At 42.0% G+C, this 22005-nt stretch overlaps 1 protein-coding gene across 1 annotated transcript in view; it reads left to right on the forward strand.

The window, feature by feature from the left end:
* The window catches only part of cdh23 (cadherin-related 23), a 184685-nt gene that overhangs the window by 23779 nt on the left and 138901 nt on the right, over nucleotides 1-22005 (forward strand). The window lies entirely within an intron of this gene.

The raw sequence follows: 22005 nt of genomic DNA on the forward strand, positions 1-22005 counted from the left end.
TAGCTGGCACAAAAGAAACCTGGGATGCTTTGGATATTTCACGTCCTGGTGTTGATGTCTGGATGAAAGAGTTTGTCCAGATTTGATATCTCCATGTTATTATAAGCTTGCTCATATGTTGTGTACCACTGCTGTTGGGAGCGGTTGGGGGTTACAGTATGAACGGCAGGCATCGTTGAGTCGGATCCCTCCTGGATCTATTATTCCCCCTCTTATTTATTTTTTGTCATTTTTGTTGGTTGCTGTGATTGACAGGGCAATTTGAAGATGTCTGGCTTTTCATCATCTCCGAGGGTGTCAGTGGCTTGGAATTAAAATCCTTTATATTGGATTGATTTTCTAGAAGTTTGTTTTTTTATCACATGACCTTTACACTCTGGCAGTCCGTCAGTGCTAGTCTGAGTCATGGAGCCTTTGCTTATCCATGTCACCGTTGCTCATCTCAGACACAGACAACTTAGAATGTTTTCTTTTTTCACATTTTTTCTTGGGGTCATGAAAGTTCAAATACACCGGTCGTGTCTAGAAGGTAACTCACAATTTGGGAAACTCTCGCGAGATGGTTAAAGTTAGGCATTGACCTTGAATAGTTAAGGTTAGGCATTGACCTCAAATGGTTAAGGTTACAATAGGTTGTCAGGTAGCGAGTCTCGCCAGAGTTTCTGCACGTTTTTGCAAGTTTTCGCAATTTGCTGGTTACCCTTTAGACAACCAAATATACCACCAAGCCTCCATCATCAACACATCACCATCGCCTTCAGCATCATCTCCATCATCATCTCCATCATCATCATCATCATCATCATCATCGTAGTTGCGTGTTTTGTACTGCAGCCAGGAGAGGTTACAGTATCCCACTGAGCCTGCACTAAATCATCATCATCATGACCCCAGTAGTTTCTGGCAGAAGGCCATCCCTTCATTCATACAGCTTGTGTTCTAACCAGTGAAGGGCATGGGTGTGTTGGTGGGTGGCGTTGCTAATTTCCCTAACCACTCTGTCCAGGTTGCCCTCTGGCTATGAATCATTGTGTCCTCTCCTGAGGCAGCTGGGCTACGGTCCAGCAACACCTTCCACTGGTCCAGAGAGCTGTCAGTCATGTCCCTGGCTCAGCCTGTGATGACTTCTTCAGTGGTGTGATTATGAGGGCGGGCTGAGTGATCGGACAGTGACAATTTGTCAAGATTATTGTTTATTAGCTCAGCAGATGTCCTCGTCTAGGAGGCCCTCCCATTCACGAACACACAGACACACAAGCCACACAATGTTTGTGTGTGTTCTGGGTGTAGAGAATGTGACATGACGGAGAATAGCTTAAGATCCTTTTCACCACAAACACCCCCAACACTCCAGATTACTCATCATCCAGCACACTGGTTTAATAGAGTAGCCCGGCAGCAATTTCAATGCTGACATTGCTCTTACTCTTGATTTGAATAAAGGCTAGATTGAAAATACATATTTTCTCATCTCAAGGTTCAGTGCAAAGACTGTGCAAAGAATAAAGAATTGTTAAATTGTGCTCTCAGGGCACAATGGAGGCGGTTTAATCATATTCAAAACCTCATACAGTACATTCCTCTTTACTTCATAAAGCCGTTATTTTACCACAAATTTGATGAACATTAATGAGCACCTGCCAAACTGCATGACTTGAGCCCAGTGATCAGGTTTCCACAGCCACTCTGATTGGTCGCATTCAGTTACCATGGAGGTTGTTGGGCTTAGTCATGGTGATGATGTAACAACATAGGGTTCATGTGAGCAGGTTGTGTGAGGTGATACCAAGAGCCAGTCTGTGTAAGAAGCAATTGACTGACACGTGCACAATAGGACCAGTGATACTGTATTGTGGTGATGAAGTAAAGCAACTTCCTTCTGTTAAAACTGGTCTGCATGCATGTGCACACACTCACAACTAGGGTTGCAACTAACGATTATTTTTCTCTCTATTTGTTTGGTCTATAAAGTGTCAAAAAATTGTGAAAAATATTGATCAGTGTTTCCCAAAGCCCAAGATGACGTCCTCAAATGTCTTGTTTTGTCCACAACTCAAAGATATTCAGTTAACTGCCATAGAGGAGAAAAGAAACCAGAAAATACTCACATTTAACAAGCTGGAATCAGAGAATTTTGACTTTTTTTCTTTAAAAAAATTACTCAAACCGATTAATCGATTATCAAAATAGTTGGTGATTAATTTAATAGTTAACAACTAATCGATTAATCGTCACAGCTCTACTTACAACATTATCTGGCCTTATCTAGGCAGCAGATCAGTGATTTAAAGGGATAGTTTGGGTGTTTTGAAGGGGGTTGTATGAGGTACTTATCCATAGTCAGTCTATTACTTACTGTATAGTAGATGACGGTCAGCATGTCCCCAGCATGGAGTAACAGACAGGAGTACCAACACGGAAGCAAAGCAATACAGTGGCGTGGACGGGACCAGCAACAAAACATATTTTAGCTACCTAAAAGGAAGGCTCACCTAAAATGATCAATGTCTGTTTAAGTTTACGATATATTTAGAATATTTTCACACCTTTATCCGGCACTCGGACGGCCTTTTCCGACAGGGAACTGAACTGAAGTGAAACTTATCTATACTCTCTTCAAAGCCAGCAGGCTTCGTTGATAAAAACAGTATACATAACTTTCTCTTTCAGTGCAGTTCGCCGTCTGAAAATATTCTAAATATAGTGTACACTTAAACAGATAGTGAACCTTTCTTTTAGGTGGCTAAAATACATTTTCTGCCATCCCCATCCACAGCAGTACATTGCTTTGCTCCTGTGCCGGTACTCCTGTCTGTTTCTCCTAACTGGGGGCTTGGCGACCGCCATCTACTGTAGGTAATACACCGACTATGGATAAGTACCTCATACAACCCCACTTCCACTTCCAAAACACCAAACCATCCCTTTAAGCTCATGGCCTCTGAGCCAGTAGCCTCAGCTCCGTAAGGCAGGCAGAAGTGTATGATTATTTATCAGAGAGATGAGGGAACACATCCAAACACCATGGATATTTGATCTAACACTACGCTCGCTCCTCTCCCCCTCTCACCAGCAAGGGGTTTGGTACAGCAACCGACACAGGGTGTTTGAAAGATGCTGCACAGATGTGTGCTGTCGAGGCACGTGTAACACAATGGGGGAGAACGCCCTCACTCTGTGTGAACCCACACCTCTGACATATATACTGTCCATTACCACTGAGTCTAGCACAGTTTTCATCATCTTTCACGCTGGCAAACACAAAACCCTTAGTTTGATACACTGATGAGACTGAACCCAAGAGGAATGTTTAGTCCCCGATTGTATGAATGATGCCTGTGATGCGTGATTAGGCTGCATTAGTGGTCTGCTGTACACTGCAGTGATACAACGATGCCTCCGATGAGTTATTCCAGTATTAACAAGAATATTTCATGGAGTTCAGAACAAAATCCTCAATCTATTCATGCTCATTCTCTGCATATCTGTATGTGCCTGTGTGTATGTTCATTTAGTGTGAATAATGCATGCATATGTTTACGTTTCGTGCATTTTCGTCAGGCGGTGGGATCCTTCACTCTTAGGGGGGCAGCTAAACAGAGGAGCTGATGTTTAAATGCAGTGGCAGATAACAGTGTGTGTTGTGTCAGGAAATGGGTTGTGTAATTAGACTGAGAGAACACTTTGATTAAACACTCTCATCTCCTAATCCACTTTGCCCTGATTCGGCAGATTAAGCTCTCTACTGAGTAATTAACTTGTGGAAAGAAACACAACATTTGTTCAAAATAAGAAACTTCCACACTCTGCTGGGATGGTTTGTGTACGTCTTGTAGTTTGTGCCAATCGAGCATAAGGCCTCGCCGTCTGATTCAATTTAAAAGTTTGGCTTAGGCAAACATTATTAAAACAAGTTTTAATTTACACGGGATAAGTTATTGTATGCATTTAAATTTAATTATTTTTACTGAGGAAGTAAAAAGCCTCAGACAGCAGAAAATAAAACAGCAGAGAAGTTTCTGGTATTATTTGTTACGTGAATGAAAAAGAGACCCTCAATTAATACAAACAACCATTTCAGTCATTGTGAGTCATTCATATCCATCAGCATACCTGTATCCTTTGTCATTCAAATAAAGAACATGACATTTCCAATAGAAAAGAACTGCACAAAAACTAAATGAAACTCATTGTCTTTTTCCCCTACATCACATAGTAGACATCCAAAGCAGCACACCTACCAGTTTCAGCATGATGAGGCAGTATACCTGCTCTTATTTAAGCCCAAATAGACCCCTTTTTTTACAGTATATTTTCTTGGTTAAATCTTTTTTATTTTCTCTTATAACGCCAGCAGAGAAGCATTGCTCCAGAGGCAGGGCTCTTCAGCCAAAGATTTTAAGCCATTTTTTAATATTTGAATTTTGTACACCAAATATGTAGAATGTCTGAACTCCTTCGCTCTCCTTTTCTTTTCCACTCGCTCTCCTCTGCTCCCTCACATTCTTCTACTGCCACAGTAAATACCTTGCACTTTTAATTAGCTCCGTGGCATTCCTAATTCAATAATAATTAAGGAGCAGGAAGTAGCCCCAAGGAACAACTTATTAAAGCCTAAACGTGTTGATAATGTCTGTGTGCTCTCTCCCCAGCCAATTCCCCACTGTCAGCTGCCTAGCGCTCTCTACATTAACTATGGCTTGTCAACACTCCCTCCTCCGGACACTCTCTCTCTGTCTCTTTCCCTCTTTCGCAGCTTTCTGATTCAGTATATTGACTATGTTAGCTGCACTCAGCAATATTCATAACTATTGGTAGCTATTGTAGATTGATGGTGTTGAGTGTGAATGCTCTTTGATTTTGATTGGACCAATGCTTCCTGATTATTGAAGCTGTATCTTGCGACTGAAGCAAAATTGCCTCCAAAGCAGCACCGATATTTTTATGTTATACATTATTCACAGACTTCTCAGTTCTCTTAATGATATGATATTAATTAACACATTTTGAAGTCATCCTTTTGACTAAATATGTGAAAGCACTTTGGATAAAGTATAAATATTTAAGTTTGCAAATTGCTATCTTTTGTTAGTTTGTCCATAGTCAGTTGCTTTTCAACTCATGGCATTAAGGAAGGAACATATTATGTATGTATTGTACCAGAGACTGTTAGTACTTCTACACTAGTGAAAAACACTAAGAAATTACAGTTTTTAATGTTATGTTACAGGAAGAACGTGAATGCAGCTTTGAGGCTGAGGCTTTTCTCCTGCTCAAGAGGTTTTTGTGTTTTGTATTGTGAAATCCATATTTGACTCCCCGTTAGTGACACTTGGCTGGAGATAAGGGCACTCGGCTCCGTTTTGCTGCTGATCAAATGATTGGCCAGACCATTACCTGGTTGCAGAGAACGACCTCCTTACCTGGCTGCCTCTGCCGGTACAAATCACTGACCGACCAGCTGATTTACACAGAGCTGTGGAGGAGACCCAAGCATGTGCACACTCTGGCTCTGTCTTTGACTCTGGGCTGCTTCATCAATGGGCTGGATAACACATTCAGATTAAAACCCCTCTTTCTCAACTGAGCACTTAAACTGAAAACAATTGGCATCAACTACAGTAGCATCAATAGATTTTGCCTTATTGCACCATTTGCTAATTCTCACTCTGACACATTTTCCCCCATGTGGAGCTCCTTACATGTCTCCTTTATGGAAAAACAAACTGTAATATTGAGAATATTGCACATGCAAGTGTGTACTGAGGTTATATGTGAAGTAAATGTGTATCCGGATTTTAAAATCGTAAAATCAGACTAAGGATATGTCCCAATATCTATCTAAATCGATCTAAAAAAACACAATGTGGTTGATTATTGCTTTCTCAATTTGACTTTACTATGGAATTCTCCAACACACCACAACATTTATTTTTATGAAAGCAGGGATCCGAAATATATACTACATTTTGGTGTTTCTCCATAAGATATGAGAAATATCATTAAATAAGATTATGTCACTTTATTGGAGAACATTTAAATTAATTTTCATTCAGAAAAATCTTCAAGGTAGTGTTCAGAATGGGTTCGTCAACCAAAGCAAACAATACACACATACAAGAAGCAATAAAGGGTCCTCACCCATTTCCTCTTTGACGTGTAAATATAAGAAAAACAAACCTAAAAAAGGGGGGAGGAGAATTGCTATGTAGGACTGTGCAATTAATCGAATTTCAGTTTCAATTACGATTTTGGCTTCCAACAATTATGAAAACAAGATCATGAACATAAAATGGTAATTTTTGTCACATTCCCTTTCGCAATTTTTGTCTTGTGTCATAATCGAGTAGCCCTATTGATATGCTTTTAGGGCTTAACATCTCTATCATTCCCCTTAATGTTTTATTTTCTTCATCAGGCAGCATAGTCTAAAACACTCTGAATAAGTGTGAACTCTTAGTTTCTTTTATGTGAAATTACCTCACAAGGGGAAGACTAGAAGACATCCAAGAATATCCTGCCTGGCCTTTTTGCCTCTACAGACCAGATAATCCAGAGCAGAAACAGAAGCATAAAATGAGTAATAAGATGAGCCGTGATAAAATGAAAGGGTAATCAGGGAATTGTCAGGAGAAGAAGGAGAGGGCAGTTCCTCTGAGAGTTGATTCAGTGTTTTGGGATGTTGGCTTGTATCCAGGGCTGTCTGTTGCAGGATATGTGCTCTAGATATTTGTTACTGTCTTACTGCAAGCGGGGCAGCTCAGAGGTCTGTTTATGCTCCCGCTTTCAGCCCTCATTTAGCCAAATTGGAATGCGATGTGTGTGTCCTTTCTGCATCTCTGGCAACTGCTGTTGTATTTGTCACTGTTTATGAGTTTGAGTTGGCGGATGCGCTGTGTGCATGAGAGTGAAAGTGACTATGTCTCTGCCGGAGCGTGTGTGTCTTAGTTTTATAAATCCTATCTACCAGCTGCAGAAGTGAAGTCTTCCTCCCTGTTGAGGTTTGAACCACCTGATCTCAGCAGGAGATGAGTCCCAACATGTCCGGGAGATATTCTTAATGACTGGAAGTTTTTCTCTCCACGTGAAGCGTCCTCCCTTACCTCACTTTAGGAAGGGGATGCACTTGATCTTCTTACTTGCCGTGACAGCTCTCTGCTGTCATTGAGCTGTTGCATTGACTCTCACAATGGCTTCCCAATAATGCCGGCACACTGCCATCCACGAGGGACCTCTGTTTTGGTTTAGTCAATCATCCCTTATCTCTCTCCGTGGTGCCTTGCTCCCCCTTCCTCCCCCAGGAAATAATGGGGTCCACGGTTCAGTGGTGTCTGCAAACACACCATCCATCATGACGCTGTGCTGCGCTATATTGTCTGCACTTACCCAGCACGTGATGTGTTAGTGTTATTACGGCCCATGCAAACACTCACAACGCTCTGGCCTCTCATTGCAACATTGCTTCTGATTTTTCCACGAATGCTAAGCATCCTGCTCATACTCATACATATTTTAATTTCAGCACTTTTTCCTGATCTTATTTCTTTTGTAGCCATCTGACTTTCTGTCTTGCAATTCTGCCTGCACTGCAGACAATGTTTATTTTAACAAATAATGTTGTTGCATATGCAGGCTTAAATTGTTTACAATTCTGGCAGTGGTGTAAGAAAATGATTCATATTCAGCTTCAACAATTTTCTAAACAAAACAGGCAGAACAAGTCAGGTCACTCAACTGCAGGAATTATGACATTTATTTTTTTGTAATTGACATTCAAACAACTTGATTCGCATTTGATTAATCCCAGTGTCAAATGTCTTTAGATGACTTGCCTTAGGAAGAATATAGTAATGAATTAATATGGATCATTTTACATGGTCAGAGTGGGTTCAAGAAGCCTCAAACATTATTGTTTATCATTATTCCTGGCCTAAAGGTGTGTAACAAAGCAAAGCATTCATCCACACACCGATAAGCTCTCCGCCCGACCAACTCACTTATGTAAGACTGATTTCATGACAAAAAGAGCAGCAAAAAGTATTCAGATGTACTTTCCTACCAACATTTAACTGAAGCTAAGACCTAATTAACCTAAGCTATTTTAGACCAAGACACTGTTACCCATCCAGTTGTGGAGGCTTTTAGATCTTGTCTGATGTTGTCCATTTATGCATTTATGCTGCAGAGTATAACATACTGCACCAAAAACACGTTCCACTGATCTTGGTCGTATGGCTAATAAACAATCTAATCTAATCTTTACTGAAATAAAAATAGCAATCCCGCAATGTAAAAATACACTGTATGGAATTACAGATGTATTGGCAGCCAATTGCATCTCAGTATTTAAAGTAAAAGTACTTACTGTGGCTAATTCTAACTATTCTATATATGGGCAATGGCGTATCATATTTGGTGTGATATATTTACATTATATTTAGATAATGTTTTGGATAAAATTATTAATCTGAAAAGTAGATAGTATGTATAGCTGTTCAATAATGTAGTGGAGTAAGAGTACAATAAAGTAATATAAAACGGATACGTTTCAGTGCTTAAGTTAAAATTACCTCAAAATTAAAGTCCTCCACAAGATGTACTTAGTTTCTCTCCTGAATCTGACCAATTCCTGCAGGTGTGTCACAGTAAAACCCATCACCCTTGTCGATTGTCTTTGCAAGAATGCTTTTATGAAGCAACACTCTGAATAAGGTCACATCTCTATCATGCTGTTATAACACAAAGTTCACTTTTGAACCTAAAAGACAATCCACATAAGTGTTTCTTGAACATTTTAGACATATTCATCAGTTGTTCATTTCAGTGTATATTCAAACATATATACTTCTATTCACCATTTTTTTTACACTCCAGGCCTGTAACAGTAGACTCTCAAGTTTCCCTTGTCTGTGATACTCACTCTGTTGAAGACAGTTTGGCCGGCTGCTGTCCTTTCAGCACCTCAGAAGCTGTGACAGAGATCTCATTTGGCATGGGTTGGACAAATAGACACTTAGGTGGTGCTTATGTCCTCTGACGTGCCACGTCAGGTGTGAATTACGGACCAGACAAAAAAGGGGAGGGCTAACCCAACCCTGACCTGCAACTTCACATTTGACTGACTGATACAGTTAGTTAACTGTTTTATAGCAGTCATTTTTAGGTGCTCATAGTCATTGTATGTCAATTGTAGGTATCAGTGTTCAGCGTGGTCTTAGTTTCAGCTGCATGGTCCAACATCTTATGTGGAACTTGTTATTAGTATTTCTTCAGAGACGCTATCTTAACACTAGTGATCTCTCTCCATCTCCTTAAAAAGGTCCTGCGACTGTGTCTGCGGGGTGGCCTATTCTGTTCCCTGTGTTATGACCACACAGAGGGTGAGAGTACCGACAGACGGAGACAAAGATGGGGGAAGTGCGTTGAACAGCTTCAGGCTGTGTGTGTGATATTTCTCTGGGTTGTAAAAGTTAATTGAAGTTGTCTGTGGGAATGTGGCGCGACACCAGGTTGAGCAGCGCTGCCAAGGCAGCCCAGCACTGAGCTGACAGGCATCACCGTGATGGTGGCAGTGGTTAGATTACCTGACCAACTGAGGATGGGCTCACGCACACTGATACACATTTAGATAACACTCTTCAAAGGCTCCAAATGAAGCTCAAATTAAATGTGTCTACTGTATATCTGTGTCTGTGAGAGAAAGAGAGAGAACATGCAGAATCACCAATATTTTTAATTCTTTGTGATTCTAGTTATCCTGTTTTTCATTACCCCGAATGATCAGCGTCGTCACAGAGTTTGTTTACACGTTGGTGTGTCTATTTGTGTGTAGGACTCCTGCATATCTGGTACGCCTCAGGTTTAAACCCAGTTTAATCCCAGCAGTCCCAGCAAATTGAATAATTAAAGCGTCAAGAGGATGAACCCTCTACCTGGGCAGTGCTCATGCATTGAGAACTGTATGTGTGTGTTTATGCATGGGATGAACATTTTTCCCTCTTCGTTTGGAGAAATTATTTTTCAAACACCACAGCATTTATTTACTGGAAATAGAATAAGGCTGTTTTTGTATTGCAGTTTTTCCATATTTTTCCTCAGTTTTCCTTTAATTCATTGTTTCAGGTTTTTGTTTACTAATGTTTATATGTGTGTGTATGTGTGTATGTGTGTGTGTGTGTGTGCGCACACGTTACCCCATTCTCCCGTACTGTGAGGTGCATTGCTGGGTGGCAGATCAGCTTCTTGCAGCTGCTTATCTGGCCCAGGTGGGTCACGGCTGATACCTGCCGGAGCCACGCAGAGCAGCTAACCTGGAAATTGATGTTTCACATCAGCGACCACCTCTCCTTGCTCCATCGCAGGGAAGCTGTAGGAGTGTGGGGGGGGGGTGATGCATGTGTGTGTCTGTTTGTGTGTGTTGCATGCATGTGTGTTTGTGTGAATGTATCTGTTGTTTGCTTTTTTTTCTGTTTCCCTGTGCCCCTTTGAACACGCATGTGGCAGTTTGCGTCGCGACTCGAGCGCAAATATGTTGTCGCTGTTTGTATGTTACACAGGTCTTGATTCCTCAAAGTGTTTTTATGCATACACAAAAGACAAAATTTGAGAAAAAATTAAATGTCAAGGAAAACTCCCAACTGTCTTTGAAAATCAGAACGTTACAGGTCTCAAAGACAACTGAAAGCTAGAAAAAATCTCTTACTGGGGCATGCATAATGTTCTGAATATTACTTGGATAATGACTTCCTGCTGAGAGAAAACCTGTGATTTGAGCCTTTTAATCACCATAATTCAGACCGCCAATTGTTGCCAGCCATTGCAGCTTCACATGCAACTCATTTTCTGATATGTGTAAGACCAGTGGCCAGACCAGCTGAATATGTTCGTCTTTTCTTTTGCATTAGCAAGTGCTGGGATGTAACATTTGGCTGTAATGGAACAATGTTTCTAAATTTCAGTATGTTTCCCGAACAGCAAATTTGCTAACCCCTTAGAATTATTGTTGGGATGACGTGCTGGATCAGCTTGTATTAGACGCCTGGAGGGTAATATCAACGTTGGTCATCTGAGGCTGGTGTGCATTCTGTGAGGAAAGGTTATATCGTCCTTATCTTGAAAGCTGACATTTGTTCTCATAAAAGCCAGCATGCTAATGCCAGATAGGATTAATTGACAAGTGGGGTGCCTGCACTCTATGTCCCTCATTTACAGACCAGTCTCTGGCTCCAATCTGCTTGCTTTTGTTTACTGGTGTCTTGATCTCTTTGTCTTCTCCACTGGTGGAGAATGATCACTTACAGTATTTGAGCTGGTTGAGCTCTCATTGTGTTTCGGTATGCCGCCGTTCACTGCAAGGTGCTATAGCCTTTTCAGCACAGATACATATGTTGTCAATTTGGTATTTGCACTTATTATCTTTTGATACCTAAGTGTGTCAGTCTTCTAAATCTGTGCATGCTAGCTGTAGACAGTGATAGGCACGCGTGTTGTGTGTTTATTCACATGTGTTTATGTGTGGTTTTTGTTCAGTAGTGGGATGGAGAGAGTGCGGTATAATTGAACTCCGCTATCTTATCTCACAGCAGAGAAGGTGTTTGACATTTAACAGGCCTCCTTAGAAGCGCAGATCTTTTTTTTCTTTTACAGAATAAGAACGGCTTGTCTGTTGTCTTTGCCTCTCTCTCTCTCTCTGCCTTGCACACATTCTTGTTCTTTCTCTCTCTCTCTCTCTCCTATTTGTTTCTCTGTGCGGTAGTTTGTCTCCAGTGAGAAGTTTCATGTGCTAACAAATCCCAGGCTTTTCTGCTGTCAGCCATTGTGTGTATGAGATATACTGTGGTATTTCTAGCTGTTCATTTTCCACTGATTTGTGCATTCATGTCCACACTAAACTCACACACTTAACATGCAACATACCTAGTGGCTTGTATTGTACCTAGATCCTTAATTTCTAGCCCAAACCTGTCATGGTCTCTGACGTTAGTGATGAGAATGCAGCATGTCTGCTTCAGGAGCTGCTTTTTGGTGGGAGGAGAGAGAGTTTGTACAGGACAGGGAGGGAGGGATGAGTCCAAAACTGATCAACCAGAGCAGCTGTCATTGCCCAGCTCTCCTGCTCACCTCACCTGGTTTGTATGCTTCCCCCTGTCACTCTGTCCCTCTCTCCATATTGACCGAGGAGGTCAATTGCCAATTTGCCAGTGCCAATGTCTTTGTCAGGAAACAATATTAATTTTGGCTAATTAGGACCTGAAGCTAATGAGCGCTTCAGATAATGAGTTCATTTATAATCCATAAAACAAGTGTGGCGTGTTACGGGATGAAAAGAGCTGTAATGACGGGAGCCGGACATCAGATTTAGGCAGCAGCGTAGCAAACAATCTGGAGACACACACACACACACCAACCATCCGCTTTAACTCACTCGCCCTCTCTCTATCTTTCTGTCTCACACACACACACACACACACACACACACACACACACACACACACACACACACACACACTTTAGACTCTGGCATGTCTGCATTGCAGTCCTCTGCTGGTCATCTTGAGCACATTGTCAGCCAAGCTTTTCGGACAGTGACCATCCGACCCCCCCTTCTTCATGTCCTGTCTTTTTCTCTCCCTCTCTCTGTCCCTCTCTTCCTCTCTCTCTCTCTCTCTCTACTGCTGCGTCTCTCTGTCCCTGCCGTCGCCCGTCTGACTCATGGGAAGCAGTGGATCACTTCTGATAACGGCAGAAGAAAGAGTATTGCGGATGCGAAAGAAAGGGAAGGAGATGGGATAAGGAACGGAAAGAGGGAGGGACGAATGAAAGGAAGAAGGTAGAAAAAGGTAGGAGTCAGGAATCCAGGGACTATAGCAGGAAAAAGGGTGAAGGAGAGAAGGATGGACGTAAGGAAAGAAGCAGTATAAATGATAGGAAGCTGGCAGAAACTGTGGATGTGGAAGTGATGCACACATGAAGAGATGGGAATAGATATTGGCAGAGGGGGGAGATGAGGGTGAGAGGGGCTTCACAGCAGATGGACATAAGAGGGTGAGAGAGAGAGATGAGGAAGATAGAGATGCACTAGTGACTCTGCCCATATAGATAAAGTCCAGCTGGCCTTGGCCTAGTCTGGCCAGTCAGTCAGCTATATGAGCTGGACCAGACCAGGATCAGACATGCTAGTGTGGCGTCTGGAGCACAGTGCAACTCTACAACTGTTCCACCATATGGACTGGTGAGAAAACACTATTACAGATATATTCCAGTGGAGATCAGCAAGCCTGCATGCCACAATGAAGCCATCTATAAAAGGAATGGGAAATAAAGTAGCAGTGGCAGCTTGATGCTAGTCTACATCCACTTCAGCGGCAAACGGATCTGGGCCGCTGAATCAAGGTGGCGAGTCAATTTTTATGCTAATGCTGAATGACATTTGAGGAAAATTTAACAAGGTATCAAGATTTCACATTTTGCCACAGAAGATTTTCTGGCTTGAAGAAGGAAACATCTACTATTTGAGAAATGCCTGCTGCAACAACAGGGTTTCCCCTGTCAATTCAAATAAATCAAAGCCGGCCAGTGTTTTGTTTTGGGGTTGTTTTGCTTGCTTGAAAAACGGTTAAAAAAAAATAAACCTGAGCACAAGCATTGCAGGATCAAAGTGCTGCTGAAGAACAATCACACTGAGAGATTTTTAAAAAATACTTTTTTTATGTGTGGGCGGCTTGGTGGTGCAGTGGTTGGCACTGTGGCCTTACAACAACAGGGTCGCAGGTTCAGACATGGGGAGCCCTTCTGTTTGGAGTTTGCATGTTCTCCCTGTGTTAGCGTGGGTTTTCTCCGGGTTCTCCTGCTTCCTGCCACAGTCCAAAAGACATGCAGGTTAATTGTTGACTCTAAATTGCCCGAAAGTGTGGATGTGAGCGTGAATGGTTGTCTGTCTCAATGTGTCAGCCCTGTGATAGTCTGGCGACCTGTCCAGGGTGTACCCCGCCTTTGCCTAATGTCAGCTGGGATCGGCTTCAGTCGACCCTGACTAGGATAATAGGTTACAGATAATGTGGATGGACTTTTTCTTTGTAATGCAAATTCAGCAGTCTACAGCTGCTTTTAACAGTGTTAACTTTATATAAAGTCCTGATCTTGCCATTAATATTCCTGCCATTTTTGTTGCAGAACTGCTGCTTGACAAGGTGCACTTTATGCTACTCACAGTGTTTTAGCTCATTAGGGTATAGGCTCATTGGTGACAAGCACTGCGGTACTACTACTACTACTACTACTAGCATTAGGCATGTAGTGCTGATAACCCGTGGTTGTAAATTATTATGACAGTGTGGTGCATTTGAGTGGCTATGGAAGACCAGAGATTTCACTTGGCACACACAACAATCATTTCCATATTTTTTTTTCTTCTTTTGCATTCATATTTTGTTATTCTTCAAATGCAAATTGTTCATTTCTTTTTTTTCTCTCATTGCTGTTTCAGTGTACAGACTAGTCAGCACATAGTTTTATAGGTATATTAAAATGCAGAGGCAATGGAAAGGCCCAGTAGCTATAATCCTTGGCTAATAAACTGAACCTTTGTGTCTTCTCTCTGGTGTTCAGTGAGGGTGACACATATACTCTGATTGGGAGCTGTAGTATCACTGAAAACAAAATTGTACATACATTCAGCCTATTCAATGCTTGAGTAGTGTGGCTCACATTTTATGAATTTTCCAAGAACATGTGTTTTGAGAGCTTCGTGAGCTCTTTAATCTAGTTTGATGTAACCCCACTGGTAGCTGACAAGAGCTTGGTCTGACAATAAACTAAAAATCTGAAGGTGCAGTCACATTAAATCTCCCCCTGTGCCTCGCAGATACATCCCTGCCCTTTTCTTCGTCCTTGTCCAAAACAGGGAAACCACTACTGACTCTCCGAGCTTTCACTTATTCGTTATAGCTAATATTTGTCAAGAGAAGGAGCCTCTGTTTTCTGAGGCAATACTCTACTCTCTGCCATCCAATGACAGCCAGGGCTGGAGGTCAACTCTGAGTTCTCACAGCCTCATTCTTGACCCGGCTCCTGCCATTCCCCAACACTCCCATCTACATCCGCGGGGCTGACAGAAACAACATCAGCTCTATATTTCAGTAACACACGGGCCAAATGATAAACATGTAAACGGGAGAGAAAAGGGGAAAGGCCAAAAGGGAGAGGCTTTTGTTTCAGTGCCAGTGTGTTTATGTGTTTATGTGTTTCTGTGTGTGTGTGTGTGTGTGTGTGTGTGTGTGTGTGTGTGTGTGTGTGTGTGTGTGTGTGTGTGTGTGTGTGTGTGTGTGTGTGTGTGTGTGTGTGTGTGTGTGTGTGTGTGTGTGTGTGTGTGTGTGTGTGTGTGTGTGTGTGTGTGTGTGTGTGTGTGTTGCTTCACAATGAAGGTGGCATGTTCCATTACCCGACCATGATTTAGCTCACTCTCAGGTAATAGTCAGCCCTGGTGAGGTCAGCAGCGGGCCAGTGCTGCAGAGAGTGAGCGTAGGGAGGGTGAAAGAGAGAGGCAAATAACAGAATAAGAATGGGATTAAAAACTGAGGTGAGCAGCAAAAGTGGATGAAAAGAGCAAGACGGAAAGAAAAGGAAAGAATTGGGCAGGCGTTACAAAGTGCCAGTGTTGATGGACATTTTGGCATGTTGGCAGGAGTGGTGCGGTTTGGGGTGGATGCATGTGTGTTTGGGGCGGGCGTTTGCTTTTGTGACAACGACAGGCCAGACTGGCTCAGCCGTCACTCCAGAAGCCTCAGTAGCACACAGCCACCTGTCCACTCCTATCAGCGCTGCCTGTGTCCCTCTGTCTGGCCTCCGCAAGCAGGACGGAGCGTGACGAGTGGATGACAAAAACCAAAGAGAGAGAGAGAGGCAACAGCAATACTGGGATGGGATGGAATAGAAAATAGCAAGAGCAAAGAGCTTTCCTTTGTGATCGGAGAGTGAGCGGAGCTGCGTGTGAATTTGCAGTGACAGGTCTGCCTCTCCTCACCAATGCGTGGGATGACTGTCCGCTAATGTCCTTCACTGTCCTCCGACGTTCGCAATGTGATTGGTTAGTCACAGCCTTGTCACTCAGTGTTTTCATCATTTCACCATTTGGGAGTATTAGAAAGCCAATCCTGGGCCGGACATCCAATCATACGCATCGTCCTCCTCAGTTCACTTTCGACTTAGCTGAATCGCTCTCATTGTATGCGGTGCAAATGAATGATTCATATCTGGACAACAGAGTCAACTCCAAATAAACTCGGATAACCAAATGTACTGTTGTATTTCATGCAGTGCAACATTTATTCTGTAATATTTGCATTAGCGCCTAATAGTCTTGTTTTATGTGAATTGTCTTACTTTAGCTTTAAAATATACTTTTAAGGTATTCATAGTATAGTTTCCGATGACATCCATCATTGTACAGCTTCATAGGAATCCTTTGATGCCTCCTTTCTGCAAGCTTAGGAGAACAAAACAGACTGCAAGGTTAAAGCACAGTGAGGTTATTTTAAGTGAGAGATACATAAACCATTTTTTTTTCAACGGGTTGCTCCTCCCGTTTGGGCTTTTTAAGTGATACCATGAGCCGGAGGCTTCAAAACAGCATTCCACAAACCAATGGGTGACGTCACGGTAACTACGTCCACTTCTTATCTATACAGTCTACGGTTTCTATTGAAGACAGCCATGCACAGATACAGTAAATAGCCAGTTATCCTATACTCACACTCTCCTTTACATTAACAAAAACTCACTGAACAAAATATTTGCTTGTCCCTTTAACTTAAAATCTAAACCAGATGACCTGCAGAAAGTGTATGTTCATGTGATTACATAAGTGTGTATATGTGCCTACATCAGAGGTTACGAAGGTCACACATTTATAAAAAATGTGTCTATGTTATGTTTCTTAGTATACTGTCTGTTCATTTAAGTGCTGTGTACGCACACACACATTTAGGATGTGTGTCTGGGAGGTGTGTATTTCTCACAGGAATGGCTAAAGGAAAGGCAGAGGGTGTTCTCCTCCCATCCGTGACAGATTTAGTCATAAATCTGTTGGATTAATACACAGTCTCCCAAGGACTCTCGTGGTGTGTGTTGTTGAAACACAGGAGTCACTTAAAGCCAGACTCCAGGCGCTATTTGTCTTCGGCTCTCTTCCCCATCACGGTTATTGATGTCACAAACACACATGTGTGCGTGTACACACACACACACACAAAGGAGGCCTGTGAAAAATAGAGAGGGTAAATGAGAGGAAAATGAGATAGGATTTGGTAAATGTCTTGTTTCAAAGGAGACATTAAAATGTAAGGATTTCTGTGAGATAAATTAGCTTTTTCCAACAGACAAATATAAACTCCTTCGAAGAACGACAGTTGTAATTTATACCCATTACTTGATGAGTAGTAATAAATTGTTCTAATCTGCAGCAGTTGTGTCAATTTGAGAATGTGTTGCATTTGTTTATTCGTGGCACAGAGGCTTTGCAAACATAATCAGCGAGCTTTTCTTTCTTTCCATCTTTTTTATTGCTAGCTGTCTAATTGACCTCCCTGGGGAAAAGACTTTACCGTCACTCTCCATGGCTGCCTTCATCCTACAGGGAAATAAACTATCTGCATGCATCCTCTTTCCCGCTATTAAAGATGCCCCCTGAACAAATACACCTCTCTTTGTATGGAAATAGAGGTCCAAGCACTCAGTTTCTGGCCACAGTTTATTTCCACATCCAACTGGCTTCCCAGAATGAGCCTGAATCTATACATTAACGCAGCATGGCACCGCTGGCAGAGAAAACAGTGATGAGTTCATTTCAGCTCCTTTCACTCTTATTTCTAAGAAGAAAGTTTAATTCATCGTGTGTTTGACTGGAGGTGAGGATACAAGTTAATTCATGTGCCCCCAAGAGGTCTCTTAAAAGGATGTGCCTGAAACACTGGCTTAAATCTCCTGATTGAATCTGACTCGTAAATTACCCTGGAAGTGCTTCATACGAGCCGCATTGACTGAAACAGTTTGGCTCAACACAAATATGCAGCATACAGTTCCACTCTTCGGTCATTAACGGCCGTGTAAAGTTCACACCCACCTTGTTTCTTAACAGTTTCAGTTAAATGCCGTGCTCATATTTTGGTGTTTGTGTAAAGTGGTATTTCTCCCAGTTTATGACCGTATAGATCTTTTAGTGCAGGGATTCAAACAGATGCCGACACACACTCACTTTCTGTAATAGTGGTGTACAAGAAACAGACCCATTTTGTTATAATGGCACCCAGTCAATTAGCAGGACGTGGTTTTAAGTGATCCCTCTGTAGCGCTCTCACAGACCTGATCTGATGCTGAAGTCACACTCTCATAATCACAACTCATCTGTGTGACAGATGTGAAGGCTTTCCATTACAGCTTCCGTCCACTGAGTATACTGTTCAATTTCTCTTCACATGGTAATCCACGAAGTGACAAATACTGCACTGTTATAAAGTAGGGAACAAAATACAGACACTGTACTGAATGAGCTCATGCTGCCGTTAGTTGGAGACGGTGTCTGAATTTTTGATGTGAATGATTGATGCGAGGCAGCATGGCTTCAGCTTGGTGTTGCTGATGTGTTTGAAGGCTCTCTTTGTCAGTGTGGTAACATGAGTGGCATCATACTGACTCATCAGCCTACTGATTGGATGACTTCAACCCTGAGGCTCACTGGCTCTGCCTCAAGACAATTCATCAAGTATTTATACACAGCAGGTAAAGATCAAAATCCCCTCTGCCCTGTCCTCCACCGTCACTCATCTCTCTACTTTGTTTTGGGGTAGCTTCATCCCTTCTTTTTTGTGCCGCTGCTTTGCTAGATAGCGTGCTGACCGTTGCCCCTATACCCACTGAGCCTCTGTGCACCATAAAATTCAAAGCTATAATTCACAACATGCGTGAAATTGCAGTCCTGACAGTGCCTGTCCCCCTGAATCAGCGCTCAGATGAACGAGAGGTCCAGAGATGTCACCAACATAATAAACAGGGCTTTGGCCTATAGCCTCTTTTCTTTCTCAAGCCCGAGGCCCCAGGGCAGAGCCGAGCCGAGCCTAGTCCCCGTCTAACACGCGCGACTCCGATCGATCCAGCAGGGATTGATGTCCTCCAGCGGCTGATTTAGCGCCCCCATTGGCCCCCTTGCCTTTCCTAAAAGCTTGAGCTGAGTAAAACATGCGGCTGCTGCTGTGTATAGGTTAGCAAGTCTTCCTACTTTTCTTCTTGTCCTCCCCCTCACTTTCAGTCTCCTGCCTCTCCAGGCTTTGTCATTTTGTGTGTTTTATGGCAGTGCTGTTTTTCAGCCCTGCCACAGAGAAACAACGCTGTTTTGTCTTAATGCAGAAGTCCTACTCTAACTTTGGTATTGGAGTTTATTTGTTACTTTCTTCAACACATCTCACCTCCTCTGCACTTTTCCTACTTTTTAAAATTGTTCTCTCATTTTGCTATACTTCCTTTATTTGTGCATGTTTCACACTTTCGGCTCCCCCATTCATGGCTCTCCACCCATTTAAACCTAAATGCTTCCAATATTTTCTTTAAATTTCCCCTGAAGTAACTTCAAAGTTAAGCCATTTTAACCCTCAGAGACCCATTTTTGTCTGTTTTAGGGGGTACAGGTGGTCTTTAGGGGGAGATAGCAGGTCAACAGTAGATGTCACATAGAAGTGGTGTACATCATCTGAAAGCTGGGAACCTGAAGATTAATTTGAGATGCAGCTCAGCACTGTGTGTCAAGTTGTTCTAGTCATAAATCAGAAATAAACATGAATTATTGAGTTAGTTAATTAATTAAAATGAATTGTGACAGTGTATAGGGCTAAGAACATTATGATAGAAGTATATGATGGCCCATGCTCTATTGCGTCTCGTATGTTGTTGCAGTCATTTTTGAGTTGATACAATTTGTTACACAGATTTGGTGCTAAATTAAACCTTTTTTTTCACTTGTGAATTGATAAAAAATGATCAATCATCCCTCCAAAATACCACATTAAGACACCAAGACCTTGAGGAACACCACAGAAAAAGCCATGCTGTGATTTGGTATCAAAAACTTTGGACATTTGGAGCTTTTTGCAAGAATTGCATTTTTCGGCGATGGGATGGCGAGCACTTTTGTTCTGGAAGCTGCTCAGAAACCCTGCTCAGAAAAGTCTTTTTTTATTAACCCACATCTCTAAATCTACAGTCTCAGTATACATGTTCTGGTTTGGCCCCCAGATGTCTTTAGCTTACCAGCTCTGCTTTGGTCATTCTGGTTTGACCATACTGTTTGAATGCAGGAGGATAATTGCGGATTCAGTATTTGAGTATTTGCGCAGAGAGTAGGAGGTTCAGGGGACAATGGGAGAGAGAGAGAGAGAGAGAGAGAGGTGAGGTAGAGAGATGACTCCTCCAGCCCATCGCTCTTGTCATGAGAGCAGTGTTGCAGAGTAGAGGAGAAGGGGAGGGGCAATGTTAATGTGCACTGTATCATTCATAACAGTAATACTGGCATCACTTGCTGCTAAATAGCATCATTTGTCAGGGAAAGGGCTTGGTGCCACCGTGTTACAGATAAGCACTAGAAGGATACCTTCACTATACACACACACACACACACCCTATACATTATACTTATTACAATACTCACATTAATTGTTATTACAGCAATGCTATAACCAGCCTTGACCCACAACACTTTGTGCCCTTACCTTTATTCTAATCCTTAATCTTCCCTGAAACCAAATTCTAATGCTAAAACTAAAATGAACCTCCACCAAACCTAATGCTAACTTTAATTGTAAAATTCAATTTAGACTTTAGACGTTATTGTCCTCAAGGGGGAATTTCTCTCCACAGCACTGAACACGTCAGACAATAATACATACAACAGCACAACAATAACAACATACAATGACAGACAACAGTACACACTCAGGTCTATTCAGCAAGGCCTGTTGTTTAAGGCGGCTATGGCTGCAGGGATCAGGCTTTTCCCAAAGCAAGCCCTTCTGCCTTACTTTTAACCCCAAATAAATCCCAGTAAGAGGCAACGAAATGTTAGATTTTCCTCCTTCTACCTTTCATTTGAGGATATATCTTCATATTTGTACAAATACAGTCAAAAAATAAAGTCACACAAGCATAGCAATGTCAAAGTCCTTCCATATCTCAGATAACTCTGTCTTTGAGGACAAAGTAAGTTCTTTACTTTATCGCATCCCTTTTGCTTTTTTCAAGATGTTATTTACGACAAGCTTAAAAAATTATGAATACAATGAAACGCAATCTGAGAAAATTTATAGAAATTAGAGTGAATTCAGACATATAGTATATTGCAGTACCAAATATTAATCTAATAATTTACAAATGCACGCTGATTCAGCAGATGTAGACATATTCTAGCCTCCAGATCAGCACATGTGCCAGCTCTCCATACTAGAGAATCAAACCCATATGCTTAATGGGTTGGTACTAGTTCGCCCCTTTTTTTCCAGAGTAGAAGTTAATCTTCCACAAGACGGCGGCTCTCATACATAGTCTTAGTTTCAAATGATTTTGTTATCATTCATTTGTTATCCTTCGCTCGAGTGTACGTCTACCCACATGGAGCAGACAATTCCTCCACAGTCGAGAGGGCCGGAAGGAGGAGGGAAAAAAAATCAGTTATTATTGATGACTATGAGGTAAAATGCTCAATTTGCACCGTCTTCAACCAAATTATAACTCATATTGAAAGCAGCTTAATTTGCATAAATCTCATTAGACGCAATGAGAGGAGTTCATAAATCGTTATATTAATTAGTCATTTTTGCCACCCTTTCATAGGAAAATGGGGTGTATTAATAAAACGAGAGGGGTGTGTGATTGTGAAGCCTAATTGGTCGTTGTGTTAAGCATTTTGGTGCGCAAGTGACAGGCTTGATTTAGTTTGGCTTCACCTCTATTGTCTGACCGGGTTCC

Source organism: Sebastes fasciatus, chromosome 9 (assembly GCF_043250625.1).
Source record: "Sebastes fasciatus isolate fSebFas1 chromosome 9, fSebFas1.pri, whole genome shotgun sequence".
NCBI classification, from domain to species: domain Eukaryota; kingdom Metazoa; phylum Chordata; class Actinopteri; order Perciformes; family Sebastidae; genus Sebastes; species Sebastes fasciatus.